Below are 27,359 nucleotides of genomic sequence, written 5' to 3' on the forward strand. Positions count from 1 at the left end.
CTTATTACATCTCTGAAGCCTACCAGCTTCTTTCTGAAAGTCAATTATCCCAAACTCAACAAAAAGGACCCCTTGAGTAAATACTAACAGGGAGCTCAAAAGTCTATTAGACACTGAGGTACCATCTTCCAAAAGCATACAAAATTCTTTTTTTCCTCCAGGAAGGCCAATTGAGGCCTCCATGGATAGTATCGCCCATGGGTTATCACAATGTATTGAGTTTATTGGATATAAAATTCTTTATATACAACCATACCACATGAGGTTGGCATCACCGCCCTAGGTCACTTTTTGGTCCATGAAACCTATCTTGATCATTCCAAGGTCCAGTTCATCATGGAAGGCAATCATTTTCCCTAGAGCATAACTATTTCCCCAGATACCACCAAATGGTGAGTCTTTTGCACCGTTACACCAACCTTACTCATGGGCTGGTGGAAGGAGCTCCGTATCTGGAGAAATAAACCTTTTGCTGCCCATATAGTTTTTTATGGCCAATACATAAACAAACCGTATTTTTCGCTCCATAAGATGACTTTCCCTTCACCCCAAAAATAGGGGAAAATGTCTGTTTCTTATGGAGCGGCTGGCCCGGTATTCCCGCTACTGATGTTTTAGAATACCGGGCCGGCCGCTCTGCGCAAAAGAGCCCGCTCCTCTGTGCCACCATCTTCAGTGTGGGCACCAGGCTATGAAAGCTTGCGGCTTCACAGCCAGGTGCGAGAAGCGCTGCTCTTTGTGAATGGTCCTTTAGTCTTGTGAAACCGGTCACATGTCCCACAAGACTACAGGGAGGGAGGGGAGTAGGACAACGCCACGAAAGTAGAAGGCACCTGTCAAAATCGGGGACCCGCCCCCCTTCTGGTCATCTCCTGTACTGTGTCTGCAGTCCATTGGATAAGAATTTTCTTTTTCTTGTTTAACTCCTGAAAAATCTAGGTGCGTCTTATGGAGCGAAAAATACGATAATCATCCTAAAGAATGGCTCTCCTCCAGTTTCTTTGTAGAGTACTCTAAAGGCAATGAAGTGGGCCTCTTTCACACATGTCCAGCTCAACTTCTTTGGTATTTTTAGATCCAAAGAAGGTTCTATTATCTCCAAAATTCGCTTCAAGCCTACATCAGGTAATTCATACCTGTACCATCATAGTTGCCTCTATCCAGCTTAGATAAAGAATGTTCCCAAAAGGCCAATTCAGTAGATTCTGTAAAAACTGTACCTTGGATGAAGACAATTCCTCTCTGGCTTATTTTGAGAGGCAGGTGATTAGAAAAAGGCTTTTACCTCATCTAATTCAACAGGTTTATGAAGATTAGTCTTCCATACTCCATAAGAGTTCCAAATCAGATCATTTGGATAGGTTTGACATTAAATTCAACACCCAGTATTATTTCACATTACAGGGAGAGTATATATTTTTATGCCACAGGAGCATGCTACAAAAAAGATCCCAAATCAGGATTGGTCCTTCCTTATGAAACCTTAGCTTGTCTGAGAAGAGCTCCCAATACTAACAGCATAGCCCCCCACTAGCTTACATTATCAAAAGTCCACTTGTCATTTTTTGGCAACTTTCTGCCACTTAAAATGCAATGTACCAGTGTGAGAAAACCCAGTGTAAGATGAGCCCATGTGTGAATCCCAGATAAAAAGCATTTCCAAAATAGTACTGGAAACCTTTACCCGATTGAGAATTCTATTCTTGTTTCTCAGATGACGTCATCTGTCTCACGGGTCCCTAGGGGCTTCTATGTGGGTTGTACTATACACACTCTTAGGGACTGTTTTGGTAAACACAGAAGACCGATCGAGGAATCTAATATTGATCATAGTGTACCCCTCCATTTTAAATTCAAGTGTTGGGGTTCTACTGTAGGGCTCTGCGTGTGGATCCTTGAAAGGATCCCTCCTGTGAGACTCTGTGGTAGAGAATTCAAAGGCTGCCACAGAGAAACCTTCGGTATTTTTCCATACAGGTGTCCATTTGTGAAGCAGCGATAAATCACCGCTGATCAGATTACCAGTAAACACTTCTAATTTGCGTTCCCGTTTGTGACGGGAGTCACATGGAACCCAGCTCACTTTGGAGAGGTGGGGAGACCCGTCTCAGCTCCCCATATCCCTCATGTGTAAGTCACCCTGTGCCTGTTAGGGGTACAGGGTGATCTCTCCTAATATTGTGTAGACACCCGTTTGTCTTAGGGAGTAAAAAAAAAAATATTACATATAAAAAATGCTATTTTATTATAAAAATGAATATAGAAAGTGATATTGATTCAATAAATATACACAGTATGTGCTGTCAATCAAACCCACCCGAAAATAGAAACATGGTCAACTCCTATAAAAAGGTAAAGAGAAAGATAACATTTTAGTTATTTGAGGGTGACAGGCACGTATGGAGAGTACAGAGGCTTTGGAGAACAAAAAGAACTGCAAAGTTCAGCCATGCACAGAATTGCGTGTTAGTTTCATGGGTTGTAAGCAAACAGGACCGAATGTATGGTTCCCGCTCTAGAACCATGCCACATTACTTCTTACCTGAACTCACAGCTTGCCATCAGAGTAAAGGTCATTCTGCTCATCACCTTGTGTTGCCTCTCTCAAGTTTTAGCTTGGCCAGCATCTCTCACGGAAAGTCCCATCATATGCGCTAGTAATGACTGTGACCCTAACAGATCCTGGTACCAATAACGAAGTCATAGAAGAACATGGTTCTGGAAATGTTGGACAGACTGGAAAAAAGGTCCAAGGAGGAGAGAGCTCTGGAGATGACACAGGACTGATTGGAAAGGACCAAGGAGAAAATGAGTCTGGAGATAACACTGGACTCTCTGGAGTGGTTCTGGAGATCTAGTGGCATTTATATTGTAAAAGCGCCGAGCAAACTGTTGGTGCTATATAAATCCTGAATAATAATAATGATTAAAAAAAAATAAATAAAAAAAACACACACATTAGTCTTCAGAGCCAAAAGACAAATCAGGAAAAAACTAAACCTAACGTTTCCTGAAGAGAGATGGGCGCAAAGTTCGGAAGGCGGGCAAAAATGAGATCAGCATCCTCAAAATGGTGAAGCACCCCAACATTCGGCAGCTGGTTGATGTGTTTGAGACAAAAATGAGATATTTCATCTTCATATAGCTAGCTTCAGGCCAGGAAGTGTTTGACTGGATCCTTTATCAGGGTTATTACTCAGAGAAGGAAAAAAGTAACGTCATGCGGCAGGTCCTGGAGGCTGTGGCCTATCATCACTCAATGTGTATTGTGCACAGGAACCTCCAGTTAGGGAACTTGTATAACCATTTGAAGAATTCCAAAATAGTCAGTGACTTTCATTTGGCTAAAATTGGAGACAAGCATCAAAGAGCCTTTTTTCACACCTGAGTACCTGGCCCCAGAGGTAGTCGCACTCCAGCGATATGGTCGGCCTGTGGAATGCAGGGCCATCGGAGTTATTTTGTACATACTCTCTGGGAACTCTCCATTCTACAATGAGATGGAGGAGCAAGATTATGAAAATTATGACAAGAACATGTTCCGGAAGATTCTACATGGCGGTTACGAGTGACTCTCAATATCGGGATGATATTTCTCTAGCAGCTAAAGATTTGGTGTCCCGTCTGATGGAGGTGGACCAGAGGGTGATGGTGGCAGATGCCATTAGACATGAATGGATTTCAGGGAACGCTGCATCCAATGAAAACTTAAAGGATGAAATGTGTGCACAGATTGAGAACTTCACAAAAGCCAACTGGGAGAAAACTGTGGGGGTGACCACCATGTTGAAGAGCCTGAGGGCACCAAAACAGAGTCCAAGACCCATAGAAGCCAGCAACAAATATATGACTTGGGCCAGCTCAACGGATGAGGAAGATTACGAAATTTATGACAAGAACCTGTTCCTGAAGATTCTACATGGCGATTAGGAGTTTGACTAAATATTGGGATGAGATTTCTCAAGTAGCCAAAAGATTTGGTGTCCTATCTGATGGAGGTGGACCAGAGGGTGACAGCAGTGGACACCATTAGCCATGAATGGATTTTAGGGAATGCGGCATCCGATAAAACAATCAAGGGCGGAGTGTGTGCGCAGCTTGAGAATAACTTCACGAAAGCTAAAAATGGAAGAAAGCTGTGGGGGTGACCACCATAATGAAGTGCCACCACCTGCTAACACCCCAGCTGAAGAAACACCATCCCAGCTCAGCCCCTCCCCTGACGGCGGTTAAGCTGGTCCTCATCCAGTGCTATAACCCTATTCACCGCAGATCATACCGTCATTAACCCTTCCTCTCCCTCCACCACGATGGGCCACTCTGCCATCATGTCATTAACATTTTCCTCCACCAGATGGGTCAGCAGCAGATGGTGCAGCAGACATGCCACTACCATCCCGTTAGAGTGAATCGCAGCACTGACCTCCCATCGCTCCATTAACCCTTCCACCACTACGGTCAAGCATGACTCTAACCTTTTAGTTAATAGAGATCTACTGCACGGTTAGATCATTCCCCTCCCCCCCCACTCTGACAGCTGGACTAAATGTAAAGATCACCATGTCCATCCTCCACTCCACATTTCTACACCACCGCCGCTAAAGCAGACCTGTCATCACCAGCTAATGCTTTTCTGTGATTCTAAAAAACTACCAAAATATTTCCTGCAGAAACTTTTCTAAAGAGCCTTGGATTGTCTTCTTTCTGGCCACCCCCCAGTAACACCTCCTTCCTTTCTCAGATAATTAATACGTAGAGGTCCCCCATGCTAGTGAGTATACAGATCTGCTTTATGTCTTGGCTTCTTTCCTCTTCTTGAGCCCTGTATTTACCCCTGACTGGAGCAGATGATTCAGGCTGGTTGACCCCTTTATTTTCCAAATCGGGGCACATAATCTACAGACCTTTACTATGTGTGGTGTATGCTTTTCTGTCAAACATGCTGCTTCTCCCCAAAAAAATAAAAAATATGAACAAGCAGGATCGGTCCTAATCACTGGGTAAGCAGAGAAATTGGCTGATCAGGGTCAGCACAGCACCGACCCCACAACACTAAGGTGGGCAATGCCGTTTGGATGTGTGATGTTAGGTGACAAAGGATTACAATCAATCCCACAGAAGTCAGCAACAAACATGACTTGGGCAAGCTCATCAAGTCTGAGGAATTCTGTGAAGTCTTCAAAGGCAAAGACAAATCATCAGGAAAACTCTACACCTGCAAACTTTTCCAGAAGAGAGATGGGTGCAAAGTCCTGAAGGCGGCCAAAAATAAGTTCAACATCCTCAAAATGATGAAGCACCCCAACATTCTGCAGCTGGTCAAAGTGTTTGAGACAAAGAAGGAATATTTCATCTTCCTGGAGCTAGCTTCAGGCCGGGAAGTGTTTGACTGGATCCTGGATCCGGGTTATTACTCAGAAGGATACAAGTAACATCATGCGGCAGGTCCTGGAAGCTGTGGACTATCTTCACTCACTGTGTATTGTGCACAGGAACCTCAAGATGGAGAACTTGTATTATAACCGTTTAAAGAATTCCAAAATAGTCATCAGTGACTTGCATTTGGCTAAATTGGAAACAAGTCTCAAAGAAGCCTTGTGGCACACCTGAGTACCTGGCCCCAGGAGGTAGTCGCAGGTCAGCGATATGGTTAGCCTGTGAACTGCTGGGCCATCAGAGTTATTTTATACATACTACTGTCTGGGAACCCTCCATTCTACGATGAGATTGAAGTGCAAGATTACGAAAGTCATTGCAAGAACCTGTTCTGGAAAAATCTACATGGTGATTATGAGTTTGACTCTCCATTGTAGGATGATATTTCTCTAGCAGCCAAATATTTGGTGTCACATCTGATGGAGGTGGACCAGAGGACGACAGCGGCGGACGCCATTAGTCATGAATGGATTTCAGGGAATGAGCATCCGATAAAAACCATCAAGGATGGAATGTGTGCGCAGATTAAGAACTTCGTGAAAGCCAAATGAAAGAAAGCTGTGGGGGTGACCACCATGATAAAGTGCCTGAGAGCACCAGAACAGACTGAGTACAAGCTGGTATGCTTCAAAGGACCCCTTAAGCAAATACTAACAGGGAGCTCAAAAAAGTCTATTAGACACTGAGGTACCATCTTCCAAAAGCATACAAAATCCTTTTTTTCCACCAGGAAGGCCAATTGTGGCCTCCATGGAGTGTATCGCCCATGAGTTATCACAATGTATGGATTATTTTCTACAATCTACTGTTCAGTCCAACTCCTTGATGTACTCGGACATTACCGTTGGGAGTCATTGTTCTATTGGTTTTCATTGGATATAAATTCTTTATATACAACCATAATACATGAGGTTGGCATCACCCCCCTAAATCACTTTTTGGTTCATGAAACCTCTTGATCATTCCAAGGTCCAGTTCATCATGGAAGGCAATAAAATTTTCCCAGAGCATAACTATTTCCCCAGATACGGACCACCACCAATGGCGAGTCTTTTGCACCCAGTTACACCAACCTTACTCATGGGTTGGTGGAAGGATCTCCGTATCTGGAGAAACAAACCTTTAGCTGCCCATGTAGTTTTTTTTATGGCCAATAGACAAACCATATTTTTCGCTCCATAAGATGCCCTCTCTCTCTACCCCAAAAAAAGGGGAAAATGTCTGCTTCTTATGGAGCGACAGGCCCGATATTCCCACTACTGATGTTTTATTAGACCGGGTCGGCCGCATGGCTCTACGGTCCAGAAGAACCTGCTCTTCAGTCCTACCTGTTCCTCGGTGTCGGCATCTTCAGTGTGGGCACCAGGCTGTGAAAGCTTGCGGCTTCACAGCCAGGTGCGAGAAGCGCTGCTCTTTGTGAATGGCCCTTTAGTCTTGTGGGACCTGTCACATGTCCCACAAGACTACAGGGAGGGAGGGGAGGAGGACAATGCCACGGAAGTGGGAGCAGGTACCTGTCAAATTCAGGGACCCCCCCTTCCTGTACTGTGTCCGCAGTCTCTAGTCATCACCTGTAATAAGTCTGCAGTCCATTGGATCAGAATTTTGTTTTTCTTCTTTAACTCCTCAAAAATCTAAGTGCGTCTTATGGAGTGAAAAATACGGTAATCATCCTAAAGAATGTCTCTCCTCCAGTTTCTTTGTAGAGTATTCTAAAGACAATGAAGTGGGCCTCTTTTTCACACATGTCCAGCTCAACTTCTTTGGTAATTTTAGATCCAAGGAAGGTTCTATTATCTCCAAAATTCGCTTCAAGCCTACAAATCAGGTAAGTCATACCTGTACCATCATAGTTGCCTCTATCCAGCTTAGATAAAGAATGTTCCCAAAAGGTCAATTCAGTAGATTCTGTAAAAACTGTACCTTGGATGAAGACCATTCCTCTCAGGGGCTTATTTTGAGAGGCAGGTGATTAGAAAAAGGCTTTTACCCCCATCTAATGCAACAGGTTTATGAAGATTAGTCTTTCATACACCAAGAGTTCCAAATCAGATCATTTGGATAGGTTTGACATTAAATTCAAACACCCAGTATTTCACATTACAGGGAGAGTATACATTTTTATGCCACAGGAGCATGCTACAAAAAAGATCCCAAATCAGGACTGGTCCTTCCTTAAGAAACCTTAGCTTGTCTGAGAACAGCTCCCAATACTAACAGCATAGCCCCCAGCAAGCTTACATTATCAAGAAAGTCTACTTGTCATTTTTTGACAACTTTCTGCCACTTAAAATGCAATGTACCAGTGTGAGAAAACCCAGTGTAAGATGTGCCCATGTGTGAATCCCAGATAAAAAGCATTTCCAAAATAGTACTGGAAAACTTTACCAGATTGAGAATTCTCCTATTCTTGTTTCTCAGATGACATCATCTGTCTCACGGGTCCCTAGGGGGTTCTATGTGGGTTGTACTATACGCACTGTTAGGGACTGTTTTGGTAAACACAGAAGACTGATCGAGGAATCTAATATCGATCATAGTGTACCCCTCCATTTTAAATTCAAACGTCGGGGTTCTACTGTAGGGCTCTGCGTGTGGATCCCTCCTGTGAGACTCTGTGGTAGAGAATTCAAAGGCTGCCACAGAGAAACCTTCGGTATTTTTCCATAGAGCTGTCCATTTGTGAAGCAGCGATAAATCACCGCTGATCAGATTACCAGCAAACACTTCTAATTTGCGTTCCGGTTTGTGACGGGAGTCACTTTGGGTGGGGGGCCCATGGAACCCAGCTCACTTTGGAGAGATGTGGAGACCCGTCTCAGCTCCCCATATCCCTCTTATGTGTAAGTCACCCTGTGCCTGTTAGGGGTACAGGGCGATCTCTCCTAATATTGCGTAGACACCCGTTTGTCTTAGGGAGTAAAAAAAAAAATATTACATATAAAAAACGCTATTTTATTATAAAAATGAATATAGAAAGTGAGATTGATTCAATAAATATATACAGTATGTGCTGTCAATCAAACCCACCCGAAAATAGAAACATGGTAAACTCCTATAAAAAGGTAAAGAGAAAGATAACATTTTAGTCATTTGAGGGTGACAGGTACGTATGGAGAGTACAGAGGCTTTGGAGAACAAAAAGAACTGCAAAGTTCAGCCATGCACAGAATTGCGTGTTAGTTTCATGGGTTGTAAGCAAACAGGACCGAATGTATGGTTCCCGCTCTAGAACCATGCCACATTACTTCTTACCTGAAATCACAGCTTGCCATCAGAATGAAGGTCATTCTGCTCATCACCTTGTGTTGCCTCTCTCAAGTTTTATCTTGGCCAGCATCTCACGGAAAGTCCCATCATATGCGCTAGTAATGACTGTGACCTAACAGATCCTGGTACCAATAATGAAGTCATAGAAGAACATGGTTCTGGAGATGTTGGACAGACTGGAAAAAAAGGACCAAGGAGGAGAGGGCTCTGGAGATGACAGAGGACTGATTGGAAAGGACCAAGGAGAAAATGAGTCTGGAGATAACACTGGACTCTCTGGAGTGGTTCTGGAGATCTAGTGGCATTTATATTGTAAAGCACCGAGCAAACTGTTGGTGCTATATAAATCCTGAATAATAATAATGATTTAAAAAAAAAAAACCACACATTTGGAATTTTGTCCTGCAGGTTAAAGCTGCAGCTGATCTCAACATTGATACATGCAGGCATGGCGTAAACATCATAAAAATTCAAAGGGAAAAAAAAAAAAAACGCAAACTTGGCTTCATATAAAAAGACCTCCAGTCAAAGTAACCTTCACCAGCTATGAAACAATTAAGGGGTGCCTGGCGCCCGACATAGTTGGTGAATTGCTCAGAGAACACGATTCAGATGCTCACAGCCAATCGGATGCTCACAGTAATTTTTTGGTCAAAATAAAATTAATTATAATTATACATTTTATTTATAAACTTATTGAAACTTACTTTGTATCCAGTGTTAAGAGAACCAGCAGGATTGGTCCTGATCACTTGGTGAGCGGAATAAAATCAGCCAATCAGGGGCAGCACAGCATTGCACCACACTCAGCCATTCTTCCTGGCACCACCCCAGGACACTAAGGCAGGCAATGCCTTAGGATGTGTGATGTTAGGCGACAAAAAGGATTACAATCAACCCACAGACGTCAGGGACAAACATGACTTTGCCCAGCTCATCAAGGCAGAGGAATTATGCAAAGTCTTCAGAGCCAAAAGACAAATCATCAGGAAAAAAACTAACCTAACGTTTCCTGAACAGAGATGGGCGCAAAGTCCGGAAGGCGGCCAAAAATTAGATCAGCATCCTCAAAATGGTGAAGCACCCCAACATTTGGCAGCTGGTTGATGTGTTTGAGACAAAAATGAGATATTTCATCTTCATATAGCTAGCTTCAGGCAAGGAAGTGTTTGACTGGATCCTTGATCAGGGTTATTACTCAGAGAAGGAAAAAAGTAACGTCATGCGGCAGGTCCTGGAGGCTGTGGCCTATCTTCACTCAATGTGTATTGTGCACAGGAACCTCAAGATGGAGAACTTGTATTATAACCGTTTAAAGAATTCCAAAATAGTCAGTGACTTTCATTTGGCTAAAATTGGAGACCAGCATCAAAGAGCCTTTTGTCACAGCTGAGTTCCTGGCCCAGAGGTAGTTGCACTCCAGCGATATGGTCGGCCTGTGGAATGCAGGGCCATCGAAGTTATTTTGTACATACTACTCTGGGAACTCTCCATTCTACAATGAGATGGAGGAGCAAGATTACGAAAATCATGACAAGAACCTGTTCCAGAAGATTCTACATGGCGATTACGAGTTTGACTCTCAATAATCGGGATGATATTTCTCTAGCAGCCAAAGATTTGGTGTCCCGTCTGATGGAGGTGGACCAGAGGGTGATGGTGGCAGATGCCATTAGACATGAATGGATTTCAGGGAACGCTGCATCCGATGAAAACTTAAAGGATGAAATGTGTGCACAGATTGAGAACTTCACAAAAGCCAAATGGGAGAAAGCTGTGGGGGTGACCACCATGTTGAAGAGCCTAAGGGCACCAAAACAGAGTCCAAGACCCACAGAAGCCAGCAACAAATATATGACTTGGGCCAGCTCAATGGATGAGGAAGATTACGAAATTTATGACAAGAACCTGTTCCTGAAGATTCTACATGGCGATTAGGAGTTTGACTAAATATTGGGATGAGATTTCTCTAGCAGCCAAAAGATTTCGTGTCCCATCTGATGGAGGTGGACCAGGACCAGAGGGTGACAGCAGTGGACACCATTAGCCATGAATGGATTTCAGGGAATGCGGCATCCGATAAAAACATCAAGGACGGAGTGTGCGCAGCTTGAGAATAACTTCACGAAAGCTAAAAATGGAAGAAAGCTGTGGGGGTGACCACCATAATGAAGTGCCACCACCTGATAACACCCCAGCTGAAGAAACGCCATCCCAGCTCAGCCCCTCCCCTGACGGCGGTTAAGCTGGTCCTCATCCAGTGCTATAACCCTATTCACCGAAGATCATACCATCATTAACCCTTCCTCTCCCTCCACCATGATGGGTCACTCTGCCATCATGTCATTAACATTTTCCTCCACCAGATGGGTCAGCAGCAGATGGTGGAGTAGACATACCACTACCATCCCGTTAGAGTGAATCGCAGCACTGACCTCCCATCGCTCCATTAACCCTTCCACCACTACGGTCAAGCATGACTCTTTAACCCTTTAGTTACTAGAGATCTACTGCACTGTTAGATCAATCCCCTCCCCCCCATTCTCCTGACAGCTGGACTAAATATAAAGAACACCACCATGTCCATCCTCCACTCCACATTTCTACACCACCGCCGCTAAAGCAGACCTGTCATCACCAGCTAATGCTTTTCTGTGCTTCTAAAAACTACCTAAATATTTCCTGCAGAAACTTTTCTAAAGAGCCTTGGATTGTCTTCTTTCTGGCCACCCCCCAGTAACACCTCCTTCCTTTCTCAGATAATTAATAAGTAGAGGTCCCCCTTACTAGTGAGTATACAGATCTGCTTTATGTCTTGGTTACTTTCCTCTTCTTGAACCCTGTATTTACCCCTGACTGGGGCAGATGATTCAGGCTGGTTGACCCCTTTATTTTCAAAATCGGGGCACATAATCTACAGACCTTTACCGTCTGTGTTGTATGCTTTTCTGTCAAAAACGTGCTGCTTCTCCCAAAAAAAAAAAAAAAAATATAAACTATGAACAAGCAGGAACAGTCCTGATCACTGGGTAAGCGGAGAAATTGGCTGATCAGGGTCAGCACAGCACCGACCCCACAACACTAAGGTGGGCAATGCCGTTTGGATGTGTGATGTTAGGTGACAAAAAGGATTACAATCAACCCACAGACGTCAGTGACAAACATGACTTGGGCCAGCTCATCAAGTCTGAGGAATTCTGTGAAGTCTTCAAAGCCAAAGACAAATCATCAGGATAACTCTACACCTGCAAACTTTTCCAGAAGAGAGATGGGTGCAAAGTCTGGAAGGTGGCCAAAAATAAGATCAACATCCTCAAAATGGTGAAGCACACCAACATTCTGCAGCTGGTCAAAGTATTTGAGACAAAAAAGGAAAATTTCAACTTCCTGGAGCTAGCTTCAAGCCGGGAAGTGTTTGACTGGATCCTGGATCAGGGTTATTACTCAGAAGGATACAAGTAACGTCATGTGGCAGGTCCTGGAGGCTGTGGACTATCTTCACTCACTGTGTATTGTGCACAGGAACCTCAAGATGGAGAACTTGTATTATAACCGTTTAAAGAATTCCAAAATAGTCATCAGTGACTTGCATTTGGCTAAATTGGAGACAAGTCTCATCAAAGAGTATGCTGTTACAAAGTTAATATTTATGTTAATGTCCATGAGAATTCATATAGTTTCTTTGTACCATTTCCTATGGACATTTCTATAGTTAGTTATATGCGGCCATCCAGTGGCCTTATTTGGTAATGCATTTGTTTTTCATGTTGCCTCCCTGTGATCTATGACAGTTCCTTTGTATATGAAGCTCCTCCCTTCTTGAGTACATCACTTCCTGTGTCATGGAGGCATCTAACAGTCCACATGTAACGGACACATGTATTCTGCATAGAATGCTACAGAAAGTATCATCTTTTGACCGCATAATACTGGAAACCATTCATTCTGCTGTATCCTGTTGTCACATGTACAGAATAAAAGCAACTTCTGGATGAACACAGTATTAGTGAGTTCAAGCTATCTGATAAGGATTGCCCACAGTGATTATATCTGCTTATACAGGCTAGGCATAGAGGTCTCACAAGGGATAAGTTGCTATCACAACAATCTGAGTCAGAATAAAGAGCCTTGTGGCACACCTGAGTACCTGGCCCCAGAGGTAGTCGCAGGCCAGCGATATGGTTGGCCTGTGAACTGCTGGGCCATCAGAGTTATTTTATACATACTACTCTCTGGGAACCCTCCGTTCTACGATGAGATGGAGGTGCAAGATTACGAAAGTCATTGCAAGAACCTGTTCTGGAAAAATCTACATGGTGATTATGAGTTTGACTCTCCATAGTAGGATGATATTTCTCTAGCAGCCAAATATTTGGTGTCACATCTGATGGAGGTGGACCAGAGGACGACAGTGGCGGACGCCATTAGTCATGAATGGATTTCAGGGAATGAGCATCCGAGAAAAAAAACACAAAGGACGGAATGTGTGCGCAGATTGAGAAGAACTTTGTGAAAGCCAAAATGAAAGAAAGCTGTGTGGGTGACCACCATGATGAAGTGCCTGAGGGAACCAGAACAGACCAAGTACAAGACCCTTTCTCCATCCATGGACAGTGAGCAGACGCCAGGCCTGGACTACCCCCGCACAGTCAACTGCCAGCACCTCAGATGAAGAAACAATCCCTGCTCAGCCCCTCCACTGACGGAACTGGATGAGGACCAGATTAACGACCATAACCCTATTCACTGCAGAGCATATCGTCATTAACCCTTCCTCTCCCTCCACCATGACGGGCCTCTCTGCCATCATGTCATTAACATTTTCCTCCACCAGATGGATCAGCAGCAGATGGAGCAGAGATGCCACTACCGTCCCATTAGAGAATTGCAGTGCTGACTTCCATCGCCCCATTACCACTTCCACGGCCACGGCCAAGCATTACTCTCTTTAGTTGCTAGAGATCTACTGCACTGTTATAGCATTCCTCCCCCTCATTCTCCTGATAGCTGTTGGACTAAAATGTAAAGATCTCCACCATATTCATCCTACACTTCATGACTCCATTCCATCTTTCTGCACCACCACCGCTAAAGAGGACCTCTCATCACCAGCTAATGCTTTTCTGTGCTTCTAAAAATGACCTAAATATTTCCTGCAGAAACTTTTCTAAAGAGAGCCTTGGATAGTCTTCTCTGGCCACCCCTTCCTTTCTAAGATAATTAAGTAGAGGTCCCCCTTACTAGTGAGTATACAGGTCCACTTTACGGCTGGGAGGAATCTCTTGTACAGTATTATACACGGGCAGGCTTCTTTACTCTTCTTGAACTCTGCATTTACCACTGCCTGGGGCAGAGGATTCAGGCTGGTTGTTCTGCAAGACGGATCTTATTACATCTCTGAAGCATACCAGCTTCTTTCTGAAAGTCAATTATCTCAAACTCAACAAAAGGACCCCTTGAGCAAATACTAACCGGGAGCTCAAAAGTCTATTAGACACTGAGGTACCATCTTCCAAAAGCATACAAAATTATTTTTTTCTTCCAGGAAGGCCAATTGAGGCCTCCATGGAGAGTATCGCCCATGGGTTATCACAATGTATTGAGTTTCTTGGATATAAATTCTTTATATACAACCATACCACATGAGGTTGGTATCACCGCCCTAGGTCACTTTTTGGTCCATGAAACCTATCTTGATCATTCCAAGGTCCAGTTCATCATGGAAGGCAACAAAATTTTCCCTAGAGCATAACTATTTCCCCAGATATGGGATACCACCAATGGTGAGTCTTTTGCACCGTTACACCAACCTTACTCATGGGCTGCTGGAAGGAGCTCCGTATCTGGAGAAACAAACCTTTTGCTGCCCATATAGTTTTTTTATGGCCAATACATAGACAAACCGTATTTTTCACTCCATAAGATGACCTCTCTTCACCCCAAAAATAGGGGAAAATGTCAGTTTCTTATGGAGCGGCTGGCCCGGTATTCCCACTACTGATGTTATAGAACGGGCCGGCCACTCTGCTCTACTGTGCAGAAGAACCCGCTCCTCTGTGCCACCATCTTCAGTGTGGGCACCAGGCTGTGAAAGCTTGCGGCCTCACAGCCAGGTGCGAGAAGCGCTGCTCTTTGTGAATGGTCCTTTAGTCTTGTGAAACCGGTCACATGTCCCACAAGAAACTACAGGGAGGGAGGGGAGTAGGACAACGCCACGGAAGTGGGAGCAGGTACCTGTCAAATTCGGGGACCCGCCCCCCTTCTGGTCATCTCCTGTACTGTGTCTGCAGTCCATTGGATAAGAATTTTGTTTTTCTTGTTTAACTCCTGAAAAATCTAGGTGCGTCTTATGGAGCGAAAAATACGGTAATCATCCTAAAGAATGTCTCTCCTCCAGTTTCTTTGTAGAGTACTCGAAAGACAATGACTTGGGCCTCTTTTGCACACATGTCCAGCTCAACTTCTTTGGTATTTTTAGATCCAAAGAAGGTTCTATTATCTCCAAAATTTGCTTCAAGCCTACATCAGGTAATTCATACCTGTACCATCATAGTATCCTCTATCCAGCTTAGATAAAGAATGTTCCCAAAAGGCCAATTCACTAGATTCTGTAAAAACTGTACCTTGGATGAAGGCAATTCCTCTCAGGGGCTTATTTTGAGAGGCAAGTGATTAGAAAAAGGCTTTTACCTCATCTAATTCAACAGGTTTATGAAGATTAGTCTTCCATACTCCATACGAGTTCCAAATCAGGTCATTTGGATAGGTTTGACATTAAATTCAACACCCAGTATTTCACATTACAGGGAGAGTATACTTTTTATGTTACAGGAGCATGCTACAAAAAATATCCCAAATCAGGACCTTATGAAACCTTAGCTTGTCTGAGAACAGCTCCCAATACTAACAGCACAGCCCCCCGCTAGCTTACATTATCAAGAAAGTCCACTTGTCATGTTTTGGCAACTTTCTGCCACTTCAAATGCAATGTACCAGTGTGAGAAAACTCAGTGTAAGATGAGCCCATGTGTGAATCCCAGATAAAAAGCATTTCCAAAATAGTACTGGAAACCTTTACCCGAATGAGAATTCTCCTATTCTTGTTTCTCAGATGTCATCTACGGTCTCACGGGTCCCTAGGGTGTTCTATGTGGGTTGTACTATACGCACTGTTAGGGACTGTTTTGGTAAACACAGAAGACCGATCGAGGAATCTAATATTGATCATAGTGCACCCCTCCATTTTAAATTCAAACATGGGGGTTCTACTGTAGGGCTCTGCGTGTGGATCCTTGAAAGGATCCCTCCTGTGAGACTCTGTGGTAGAGAATTCAAAGGCTGCCACAGAGAAACCTTCAGTATTTTTCCATACAGGTCCATTTGTGAAGCAGCGATAAATCACCGCTGATCAGATTACCAGTAAACACTTCTATTTTGCGTTCCCGTTTGTGACGGGAGTCACTTTGGGTGGGGGGCCCATGGAACCCAGCTAACTTTGGAGAGGTGTGGAGACCCGTCTCAGCTCCCCATATCCCTCATGTGTAAGTCACAATGTGCCTGTTAGGGGTACAGGGTGATCTCTCCTAATATTGTGTAGACACCAGTCTTAGGGAGTAAAAAACAAAATATTAAATATAAAAAATGGTATTTTATTATAAAAAGGAATATAGAAAGTGGTAGTGATTCAATAAATATATACAGTATGTGCTGTCAATCAAACCCACCCAAAAATAGAAACATAGTAAACTCCTATAAAAAGGTAAAGAGAAAGATAACATTTTAGTCATTTGAGGGTGACAGGCACGTATGGAGAGTACAGAGGCTTTGGAGAACAAAAAGAACTGCAAAGTTCAGCCATGCACAGAATTGCGTGTTAGTTTCATGGGTTGTAAGTAAACAGGACCGAATGTATGGTTCCCGCTCTAGAACCATGCCACATTACTTCTTACCTGAACTCACAGCTTGCCATCAGAATGAAGGTCATTCTGCTCATCACCTTGTGTTGCCTCTCTCAAGTTTTAGCTTGGCCAGCATCTCCCTCAGAAAGTCCCATCATATGCGCTAGTAATGACTGTGACCTAACAGATCCTGGTACCAATAATGAAGTCATAGAAGAACATGGTTCTGGAAATGTTGGACAGACTGGAAAGGACCAAGGAGGAGAGGGCTCTGGAGATGACAGAGGACTGATTGGAAAGGGCCAAGGAGAAAATGAGTCTGGAGATAACACTGGACTCTCTGGAGTGGTTCTGGAGATCTAGTGGCAGTTATATTGTAAAGAGCCAAGCAAACTGTTGGTGCTATATAAATCCTGTATAATAATAAAGAAAAAAAAAAAAAAAAAACACATTTGGAATTTTGTCCTGCAGGTTAAAGCTGCAGCTGATCGCAACATTGATACATGCAGGCATGGCGTAAACATCATAAAAATCCAAAGGAAAAAAAAAAAAAAAAAACCCACAAACTTGGCTTCATATAAAAAGACCTCCAGTCAAAGTAACCTTTACCAGCTATGACAAACAATTAAGGGGTGCCTGGCGCCCGACATAGTTGGTGAATTGCTCAGAGAACACGATTCAGATGCTCACAGTAATTTTTTGGTCAATATAAAATTAATTATACATTTTATTTATAAACTTATTGAAACTTACTTTGTATCCAGTGTTAAGAGAATCAGCAGGATTGGTCCTGATCACTTGGTGAGCGGAATAAATCAGCCAATCAGGGGCAGCACAGCATTGCACCACACTCAGCCATTCTTCCTGGCACCACCCCAGGACACTAAGGCAGGCAATGCCTTAGGATGTGTGATGTTAGGTGACAAAAAGGATTACAATCAACCCACAGACGTCAGGGACAAACATGACTTTGCCCAGCTCATCAAGGCAGAGGAATTATGCAAAGTCTTCAGAGCCAAAAGACAAATCATCAGGAAAAAACTAACCTAACGTTTCCTGAAGAGAGATGGGCGCAAAGTCCAGAAGGCGGCCAAACATGAGATCAGCATCCTCAAAATAGTGAAGCACCCCAACATTTGGCAGCTGGTTGATGTGTTTGAGACAAAAATGAGATATTTCATTTTCATATAGCTAGCTTCAGGCAAGGAAGTGTTTGACTGGATTCTTGATCAGGGTTATTACTCAGAGAAGGAAAAAAGTAACGTCATGCGGCAGGTCCTGGAGGCTGTGGCCTATCTTCACTCAATGTGTATTGTGCACAGGAACCTCAAGATGGAGAACTTGTATTATAACCGTTTGAAGAATTCCAAAATAGTCAGTGACTTTCATTTGGCTAAAATTGGAGACAAGCATCAAAGAGCCTTTTGTCACAGCTGAGTTCCTGGCCCAGAGGTAGTCGCACTCCAGCGATATGGTCGGCCTGTGGAATGCAGGGCCATCGGAGTTATTTTGTACATACTACTCTGGGAACTCTCCATTCTACAATGAGATGGAGGAGCAAGATTACGAAAATCATGACAAGAACCTGTTCCGGAAGATTCTACATGGCAAATACGAGTTTGACTCTCAATATCGGGATGATATTTCTCTAGCAGCCAAAGATTTGGTGTCCCGTCTGATGGAGGTGGACCAGAGGGTGATGGTGGCAGATGCCATTAGACATGAATGGATTTCAGGGAACGCTGCATCCGATGAAAACTTAAAGGATGAAATGTGTGCGCAGATTGAGAACTTCACAAAAGCCAAATGGGAGAAAGCTGTGGGGGTGACCACCATGTTGAAGAGCCTAAGGGCACCAAAACAGAGTCCAAGACCCACAGAAGCCAGCAACAAATATATGACTTGGGCCAGCTCAATAGATGAGGAAGATTACGAAATTTATGACAAGAACCTGTCCCTGAAGATTCTACATGGCGATTAGGAGTTTGACTAAATATTGGGATGAGATTTCTCTAGCAGCCAAAAGATTTGGTGTCCCATCTGATGGAGGTGGACCAGGACCAGAGGGTGACAGCAGTGGACACCATTAGCCATGAATGGATTTCAGGGAATGCGGCATCCGATAAAACAATCAAGGGCGGAGTGTGTGCAGCTTGAGAATAACTTCACGAAAGCTAAAAATGGAAGAAAGCTGTGGGGGTGACCACCATAATGAAGTGCCACCACCTGCTAACACCCCAGCTAAAGAAACGCCATCCCAGCTCAGCCCCTCCCCTGACGGCGGTTAAGCTGGTCCTCATCCAGTGCTATAACCCTATTCACCGCAGATCATACCGTCATTAACCATTCCTCTCCCTCCACCACGATGGGCCACTTTGCCATCATGTCATTAACATTTTCCTCCACCAGATGGGTCAGCAGCAGATGGTGGAGCAGAGATGCCACAACCATCCCGTTAGAGTGAATCGCAGCACTGACCTCCCATCGCTCCATTAACCCTTCCACCACTACGGTCAAGCATGACTAACCCTTTAGTTACTAGAGATCTACTGCACTGTTAGATCATTCCCCTCCCCCCCACTCTGACAGCTGGACTAAATGTAAAGATCACCATGTCCATCCTCCACTCCACATTTCTACACCACTGCCGCTAAAGCAGACCTGTCATCACCAGCTAATGCTTTTCTGTGCTTCTAAAAACTACCTAAATATTTCCTGCAGAAACTTTTCTAAAGAGCCTTGGATTGTCTTCTTTCTGGCCACCCCCCAGTAACACCTCCTTCCTTTCTCAGATAATTAATAAGTAGAGGTCCCCCTTACTAGTGAGTATACAGATCTGCTTTATGTCTTGGCTTCTTTCCTCTTCTTCAACCCTGTATTTACCCCTGACTGGGGCAGATGATTCAGGCTGGTTGACCCCTTTATTTTCCAAATCGGGGCACATAATCTACAGACCTTTGCCGTGTGTATTGTATGCTTTTCTGTCAATAAAACGTGCTGCTTCTCCCAAAAAAAAAATAATAATATGAACAATCAGGATCAGTCCTGATCACTGGGTAAGCGGAGAAATTGGCTGATCAGGGTCAGCACAGCACCGACCCCACGACACTAAGGTGGGCAATGCCGTTTGGATGTGTGATGTTAGCTGACAAAGGATTACAATCAACCCACAGATGTCAGCGACAAACATGACTTGGGCCAGCTCATCAAGTCTGAGGAATTCTGCGAAGTCTTCAAAGGCAAAGACAAATCATCAGGAAAACTCTACACCTGCAAACTTTTCCAGAAGAGAGATGGGTGCAAAGTCTGGAAGGTGGCCAAAAATAAGATCAACATCCTCAAAATGGTGAAGCACCCCAACATTCTGCAGCTGGTCAAAGTGTTTGAGACAAAAAAGGAATATTTCATCTTCCTGGAGCTAGCTTCAGGCCGGGAAGTATTTGACTGGATCCTGGATCCGGGTTATTACTCAGAAGGATACAAGTAACGTCATGCGGCAGGTCCTGGAGGCTGTGGCCTATCTTCACTCACTGTGTATTGTACACAGGAACCTCAAGATGGAGAACTTGTATTATAACCATTTAAAGAATTCCAAAATAGTCATCAGTGACTTGCATTTGGCTTAATTGGAGACAAGCCTCATCAAGGAGTATGCTGTTACACAGTTAATATTTATGTTAATGTCCATGAGAATTCATATAGTTTCTTTGTACCATTTCCTATGGACATTTCTATAGTTGGTTATATGCTGCCATCAGTGGCCTTATTTGGTAATGCACTTGTTTTTCATGTTGCCTCCCTGAGATCTATGACAGTTCCTTTGTATATGAAGCTCCTCCCTTCTTGAGTACAGCACTTCCTGTGTCATGGAGGCAGCTAACAGTCCACATGTAACAGGGACACATGTATTCTGCATAGTACGCTACAGAAAGTATCTTTTGACCGCATAATACTGGAAACCATTCATTCTGCTGTATCCTGTTGTCACATGTACAGAATAAAGCAACTTCTGGATGAACACAGTATTGGTGAGTTCAGCTATCGGATAAGGATTGTCCACAGTGATTATATCTGCTTATACAGGCTAGGCAGAGAGGTCTCACAAGGGATAAATTGCTATCACAACAATCCGAGTCAGAATAAAGACCCTTGTGGCACACCTGAGTACCTGGCTCCAGAGGTAGTCGCAGGTCAGCGATATGGTTGGCCTGTGAACTGCTGGGCCATCAGAGTTATTTTATACATACTACTCTGGGAACCCTCCGTTCTACGATGAGATGGAGGTGCAAGATTACGAAAGTCATTGCAAGAACCTGTTCTGAAAAAATCTACATGGTGATTATGAGTTTGACTCTCCATAGTAGGATGATATTTCTCTAGCAGCCAAATATTTGGTGTCACATCTGATGGAGGTGGACCAGAGGACGACAGTGGCAGATGCCATTAGCCATGAATGGATTTCAGGGAATGAGCATCCGAGAAAAAAAACACAAAGGACGGAATGTGTGCGCAGATTGAGAAGAACTTTGTGAAATCCAAAATGAAAGAAAGCTGTGTGGGTGACCACCATGATGAAGCGCCTGAGGGAACCAGAACAGACCAAGTACAAGACCCATTCTCCATCCATGGACAGTGAGCAGACGCCAGGCCTGGACTACCCCTGCACAGTCAACTGCCAGCACCTCAGATGAAGAAACAATCCCTGCTCAGCCCCTCCACTGACGGAACTGGATGAGGACCAGATTAACGACCATAACCCTATTCACCGCAGAGCATATCGTCATTAACCCTTCTCCCTCCACCATGATGGGCCTCTCTGCCATCATGTCATTAATATTTTCCTCCACCAGATGGGTCAGCAGCAGATGGAGCAGAGATGCCACTACCGTCCCATTAGAGAATTGCAGTGCTGACTTCCATCGCCCCATTAACCCTTCCACGGCTACGGCCAAGCATTACTCTCTTTAGTTGCTAGAGATCTACTGCACTGTTCTAGCATTCCTCCCCCTCATTCTCCTGATAGCTGTTGGACTAAAATGTAAAGATCTCCACCATATTCATCCTACACTTCATGACTCCATTCCATCTTTCTGCACCACCACCGCTAAAGAGGACCTGTCATCACCAGTTAATGCTTTTCTGTGCTTCTAAAACTACCTAAATATTTCCTGCAGAAACTTTTCTAAAGAGAGCCTTGAATAGTCTTCTCTCTGGCCACCCCCCCAGTAACACCTCCTTCCTTCCTTTCTAAGTTAATTAAGTAGAGGTCCCCCTTACTAGTGAGTATACAGGTCCACTTTACGGCTGGGAGGAATCTCTTGTACAGTATATACACGGGCAGGCTTCTTTACTCTTCTTGAACTCTGCATTTACCACTGCCTGGGGCAGATGATTCAGGCTGGTTGTTCTGCAAGACGGATCTTATTACATCTCTGAAGCCTACCAGCTTCTTTCTGAAAGTCAATTATCCCAAACTCAACAAAAAGGACCCCTTGAGTAAATACTAACAGGGAGCTCAAAAGTCTATTAGACACTGAGGTACCATCTTCCAAAAGCATACAAAATTCTTTTTCCTCCAGGAAGGCCAATTGAGGCCTCCATGGATAGTATCGCCCATGGGTTATCACAATGTATTGAGTTTCTTGGATATAAAATTCTTTATATACAACCATACCACATGAGGTTGGCATCACCGCCCTAGGTCACTTTTTGGTCCATGAAACCTATCTTGATCATTCCAAGGTCCAGTTCATCATGGAAGGCAATCATTTTCCCTAGAGCATAACTATTTCCCCAGATACGGGATACCACCAAATGGTGAGTCTTTTGCACCGTTACACCAACCTTACTCATGGGCTGGTGGAAGGAGCTCCGTATCTGGAGAAACAAACCTTTTGCTGCCCATATAGTTTGTTATGGCCAATACATAATCAAACCGTATTTTTCGCTCCATAAGATGACTTTCCCTTCACCCCAAAAATAGGGGAAAATGTCTGTTTCTTATGGAGCGGCTGGCCCGGTATTCCCGCTACTGATGTTTTAGAATACCGGGCCGGCCGCTCTGCTCTGTGCAAAAGAGCCCGCTCCTCTGTGCCACCATCTTCAGTGTGGGCACCAGGCTGTGAAAGCTTGCGGCTTCACAGCCAGGTGCGAGAAGCGCTGCTCTTTGTGAATGGTCCTTTAGTCTTGTGAAACCGGTCACATGTCCCACAAGACTACAGGGAGGGAGGGGAGTAGGACAACGCCACGAAAGTAGAAGGCACCTGTCAAATTCGGGGACCCGCCCCGCTTCTGGTCATCTCCTGTACTGTGTCTGCAGTCCATTGGATAAGAATTTTCTTTTTCTTGTTTAACTCCTGAAAAATCTAGGTGCGTCTTATGGAGCGAAAAATACGATAATCATCCTAAAGAATGGCTCTCCTCCAGTTTCTTTGTAGAGTACTCGAAAGACAATGACTTGGGCCTCTTTTGCACACATGTCCAGCTCAACTTCTTTGGTATTTTTAGATCCAAAGAAGGTTCTATTATCTCCAAAATTTGCTTCAAGCCTACATCAGGTAATTCATACCTGTACCATCATAGTATCCTCTATCCAGCTTAGATAAAGAATGTTCCCAAAAGGCCAATTCAGTAGATTCTGTAAAAACTGTACCTTGGATGAAGGCAATTCCTCTCAGGGGCTTATTTTGAGAGGCAAGTGATTAGAAAAAGGCTTTTACCTCATCTAATTCAACAGGTTTATGAAGATTAGTCTTCCATACGAGTTCCAAATCAGGTCATTTGGATAGGTTTGACATTAAATTCAACACCCAGTATTTCACATTACAGGGAGAGTATACTTTTTATGTCACAGGAGCATGCTACAAAAAATATCCCAAATCAGGACCTTATGAAACCTTAGCTTGTCTGAGAACAGCTCCCAATACTAACAGCACAGCCCCCCGCTAGCTTACATTATCAAGAAAGTCCACTTGTCATGTTTTGGCAACTTTCTGCCACTTCAAATGCAATGTACCAGTGTGGGAAAACTCAGTGTAAGATGTGCCCATGTCTGAATCCCAGATAAAAAGCATTTCCAAAATAGTACTGGAAACCTTTACCCGAATGAGAATTCTCCTATTCTTGTTTCTCAGATGATGTCATCTACGGTCTCACGGGTCCCTAGGGGGTTCTATGTGGGTTGTACTATACGCACTGTTAGGGACTGTTTTGGTAAACACAGAAGACTGATCGAGGAATCTAATATTGATCATAGTGCACCCCTCCATTTTAAATTCAAACCTTGGGGGTTCTACTGTAGGGCTCTGCGTGTGGATCCTTGAAAGGATCCCTCCTGTGAGACTCTGTGGTAGAGAATTCAAAGGCTGCCACAGAGAAACCTTCAGTATTTTTCCATACAGGTCCATTTGTGAAGCAGCGATAAATCACCGCTGATCAGATTACCAGTAAACACTTCTATTTTGCGTTCCCGTTTGTGACGGGAGTCACTTTGGGTGGGGGGCCCATGGAACCCAGCTCACTTTGGAGAGGTGTGGAGACCCGTCTCAGCTCCCCATATCCCTCATGTGTAAGTCACAATGTGCCTGTTAGGGGTACAGGGTGATCTCTCCTAATATTGTGTAGACACCAGTCTTAGGGAGTAAAAAACAAAATATTAAATATAAAAAATGGTATTTTATTATAAAAAGGAATATAGAAAGTGGTAGTGATTCAATAAATATATACAGTATGTGCTGTCAATCAAACCCACCCGAAAATAGAAACATAGTAAACTCCTATAAAAAGGTAAAGAGAAAGATAACATTTTAGTCATTTGAGGGTGACAGGCACGTATGGAGAGTACAGAGGCTTTGGAGAACAAAAAGAACTGCAAAGTTCAGCCATGCACAGAATTGCGTGTTAGTTTCATGGGTTGTAAGTAAACAGGACCGAATGTATGGTTCCCGCTCTAGAACCATGCCACATTACTTCTTACCTGAACTCACAGCTTGCCATCAGAATGAAGGTCATTCTGCTCATCACCTTGTGTTGCCTCTCTCAAGTTTTAGCTTGGCCAGCATCTCCCTCAGAAAGTCCCATCATATGCGCTAGTAATGACTGTGACCTAACAGATCCTGGTACCAATAATGAAGTCATAGAAGAACATGGTTCTGGAAATGTTGGACAGACTGGAAAGGACCAAGGAGGAGAGGGCTCTGGAGATGACACAGGACTGATTGGAAAGGACCAAGGAGAAAATGAGTCTGGAGATAACACTGGACTTTCTGGAGTGGTTCTGGAGATCTAGTGGCATTTATATTGTAAAGCGCACAGCAAACTGTTGGTGCTATATAAATCCTGAATAATGATAAAAAAAAAAAAAAAAAAAAAACACATTTGGAATTTTGTCCTGCAGGTTAAAGCTGCAGCTGATCGCAACATTGATACATGCAGGCATGGCGTAAACATTATAAAAATCCAAAGAAAAAAAAAAAAAAACAACAACAACAACACAAACTTGGCTTCATATAAAAAGACCTCCAGTCAAAGTAACCTTTACCAGCTATGACAAACAATTAAGGGGTGCCTCGCGCCCGACATAGTTGGTGAATTGCTCAGAGAACACAATTCAGATGCTCACAGCCAATCGGATGCTCACAGTAATTTTTTGGTCAATATAAAATTAATTATACATTTTATTTATAAACTTATTGAAGCTTACTTTGTATCCAGTGTTGAGAACCAGCAGGATTGGTCCTGATCACTTGGTGAGCAGAATAAATCAGCCAATCAGGGGCAGCACAGCATTGCACCACACTCAGCCATTCTTCCTGGCACCACCCCAGGACACTAAGGCGGGCAGTGCAGTTTGGATGTGTGAGATGTTAGGTGACAAAGGATTACAATCAACCCACAGACGTCAGGGACAAACATGACTTTGCCCAGCTCATCAAGGCAGAGGAATTATGCAAGGTCTTCAGAGCCAAAAGACAAATCATCAGGAAAAAACTAAACCTAACGTTTCCTGAAGAGAAATGGGCGCAAAGTCCGGAAGGCGGGCAAAAATGAGATCAGCATCCTCAAAATGGTGAAGCACCCCAACATTTGGCAGCTGGTTGATGTGTTTGAGACAAAAATGAGATATTTCATCTTCATATAGCTAGCTTCAGGCCAGGAAGGGTTTGACTGGATCCTTGATCAGGGTTATTACTCAGAGAAGGAAAAAAGTAACGTCATGCGGCAGGTCCTGGAGGCTGTGGCCTGTCTTCACTCAATGTGTATTGTGCACAGAAACCTCAAGTTGGGGAACTTGTATTATAACTGTTTGAAGAATTTCAAAATAGTCAGTGACTTTCATTTGGCTAAAATTGGAGACAAGCATCAAAGAGCCTTTTTTCACACCTGAGTACCTGGCCCAGAGGTAGTCGCACTCCAGCGATATGGTCGGCCTGTGGAATGCAGGGCCATCGGAGTTAATTTTGTACATACTACTCTCTGGGAACTCTCCATTCTAGAATGAGATGGAGGAGCAAGATTACGAAAATTATGACAAGAACCTGTTCCGGAAGATTCTACATGGCGATTACGAGTTTGACTCTCAATATCGGGATGATATTTCTCTAGCAGCCAAAAGATTTGGTGTCCCGTCTGATGGAGGTGGACCAGAGGGTGATGGTGGCAGATGCCATTAGACATGAATGGATTTCAGGGAACGCTGCATCCGATGAAAACTTAAAGGATAAAATGTGTGCGCAGATTGAGAACTTCACAAAAGCCAAATGGGAGAAAGCTGTGGGGGTGACCACCATGTTGAAGAGCCTGAGGGCACCAAAACAGAGTCCAAGACCCACAGAAGACAGCAATAAATATATGACTTGGGCCAGCTCAATGGATGAGGAAGATTACGAAATTTATGACAAGAACCTGTTCCTGAAGATTCTACATGGCGATTCGAAGTTTGACTAAATATTGGGATGAGATTTCTCTAGCAGCCAAAAGATTTGGTGTCCCATCTGATGGAGGTGGACCAGGATCAGAGGGTGACAGCAGTGGACACCAATAGCCATGAATGGATTTCAGGGAATGCGGCATCCGATAAAAACATCAAGGGCGGAGTTTGCGCAGCTTGAGAATAACTTCACGAAAGCTAAAAATGGAAGAAAGCTGTGGGGGTGACCACCATAATGAAGTGCCACCACCTGCTAACACCCCAGCTGAAGAAACGCCATCCCAGCTCAGCCCCTCCCCTGACGGCGGTTAAGCTGGTCCTCATCCAGTGCTATAACCCTATTCACCACAAAGCATACCGTCATTAACCCTTTCTCTACCTCCACCACGATGGGCCACTTGCCATCATGTCATTAACATTTTCCTCCACCAGATGGGTCAGCAGCAGATGGTGGAGCAGACATGCCACTACCATCCCGTTAGTGAATCGCAGCACTGACCTCCCATCACTCCATTAACCCCTCCACCACTACGGTCAAGCATGACTCTTTAACCCTTTAGTTACTAGAGATCTACTGCACTGTTAGATCATTCCCCTCCCCCCCATTCTCCTGACAGCTGGACTAAATGTAAAGAACACCACCATGTCCATCCTCCACCGCCGCTAAAGCAGACCTGTAATCACCAGCTAATGCTTTTCTGTGCTTCTAAAAACTACCTAAATATTTCCTGCAGAAACTTTTCTAAAGAGCCTTGGATTGTCTTCTTTCTGGCCACCCCCAGTAACACCTCCTTCCTTTCTCAGATAAGTAGAGGTCCCCCTTACTA

At 43.9% G+C, this 27,359-nt stretch overlaps 7 pseudogenes; all 7 read left to right on the top strand.

Annotated features, from left to right (window-relative positions):
- Nucleotides 1–3,004: 3,004 nt before the first annotated feature.
- LOC149433949 (caM kinase-like vesicle-associated protein pseudogene) lies at nucleotides 3,005–3,930 on the top strand (annotated as a pseudogene).
- A 1,134-nt stretch (nucleotides 3,931–5,064) lies between these two features.
- On the top strand, nucleotides 5,065–6,122 carry LOC149433950 (caM kinase-like vesicle-associated protein pseudogene; annotated as a pseudogene).
- A 3,448-nt stretch (nucleotides 6,123–9,570) lies between these two features.
- Nucleotides 9,571–10,644, top strand: LOC149433951 (caM kinase-like vesicle-associated protein pseudogene; annotated as a pseudogene).
- A 1,155-nt stretch (nucleotides 10,645–11,799) lies between these two features.
- LOC149433952 (caM kinase-like vesicle-associated protein) lies at nucleotides 11,800–13,422 on the top strand (annotated as a pseudogene).
- A 4,091-nt stretch (nucleotides 13,423–17,513) lies between these two features.
- On the top strand, nucleotides 17,514–18,585 carry LOC149433953 (caM kinase-like vesicle-associated protein pseudogene; annotated as a pseudogene).
- A 1,139-nt stretch (nucleotides 18,586–19,724) lies between these two features.
- LOC149433954 (caM kinase-like vesicle-associated protein) lies at nucleotides 19,725–21,339 on the top strand (annotated as a pseudogene).
- A 3,097-nt stretch (nucleotides 21,340–24,436) lies between these two features.
- Nucleotides 24,437–26,549, top strand: LOC149433955 (caM kinase-like vesicle-associated protein pseudogene; annotated as a pseudogene).
- Nucleotides 26,550–27,359: the final 810 nt, after the last annotated feature.

Source organism: Staurois parvus, unplaced genomic scaffold, assembly GCF_062004578.1.
Source record: "Staurois parvus isolate SC_StPar_1 unplaced genomic scaffold, SC_StPar_1.0 ptg001869l, whole genome shotgun sequence".
Lineage (NCBI taxonomy): Eukaryota > Metazoa > Chordata > Amphibia > Anura > Ranidae > Staurois > Staurois parvus.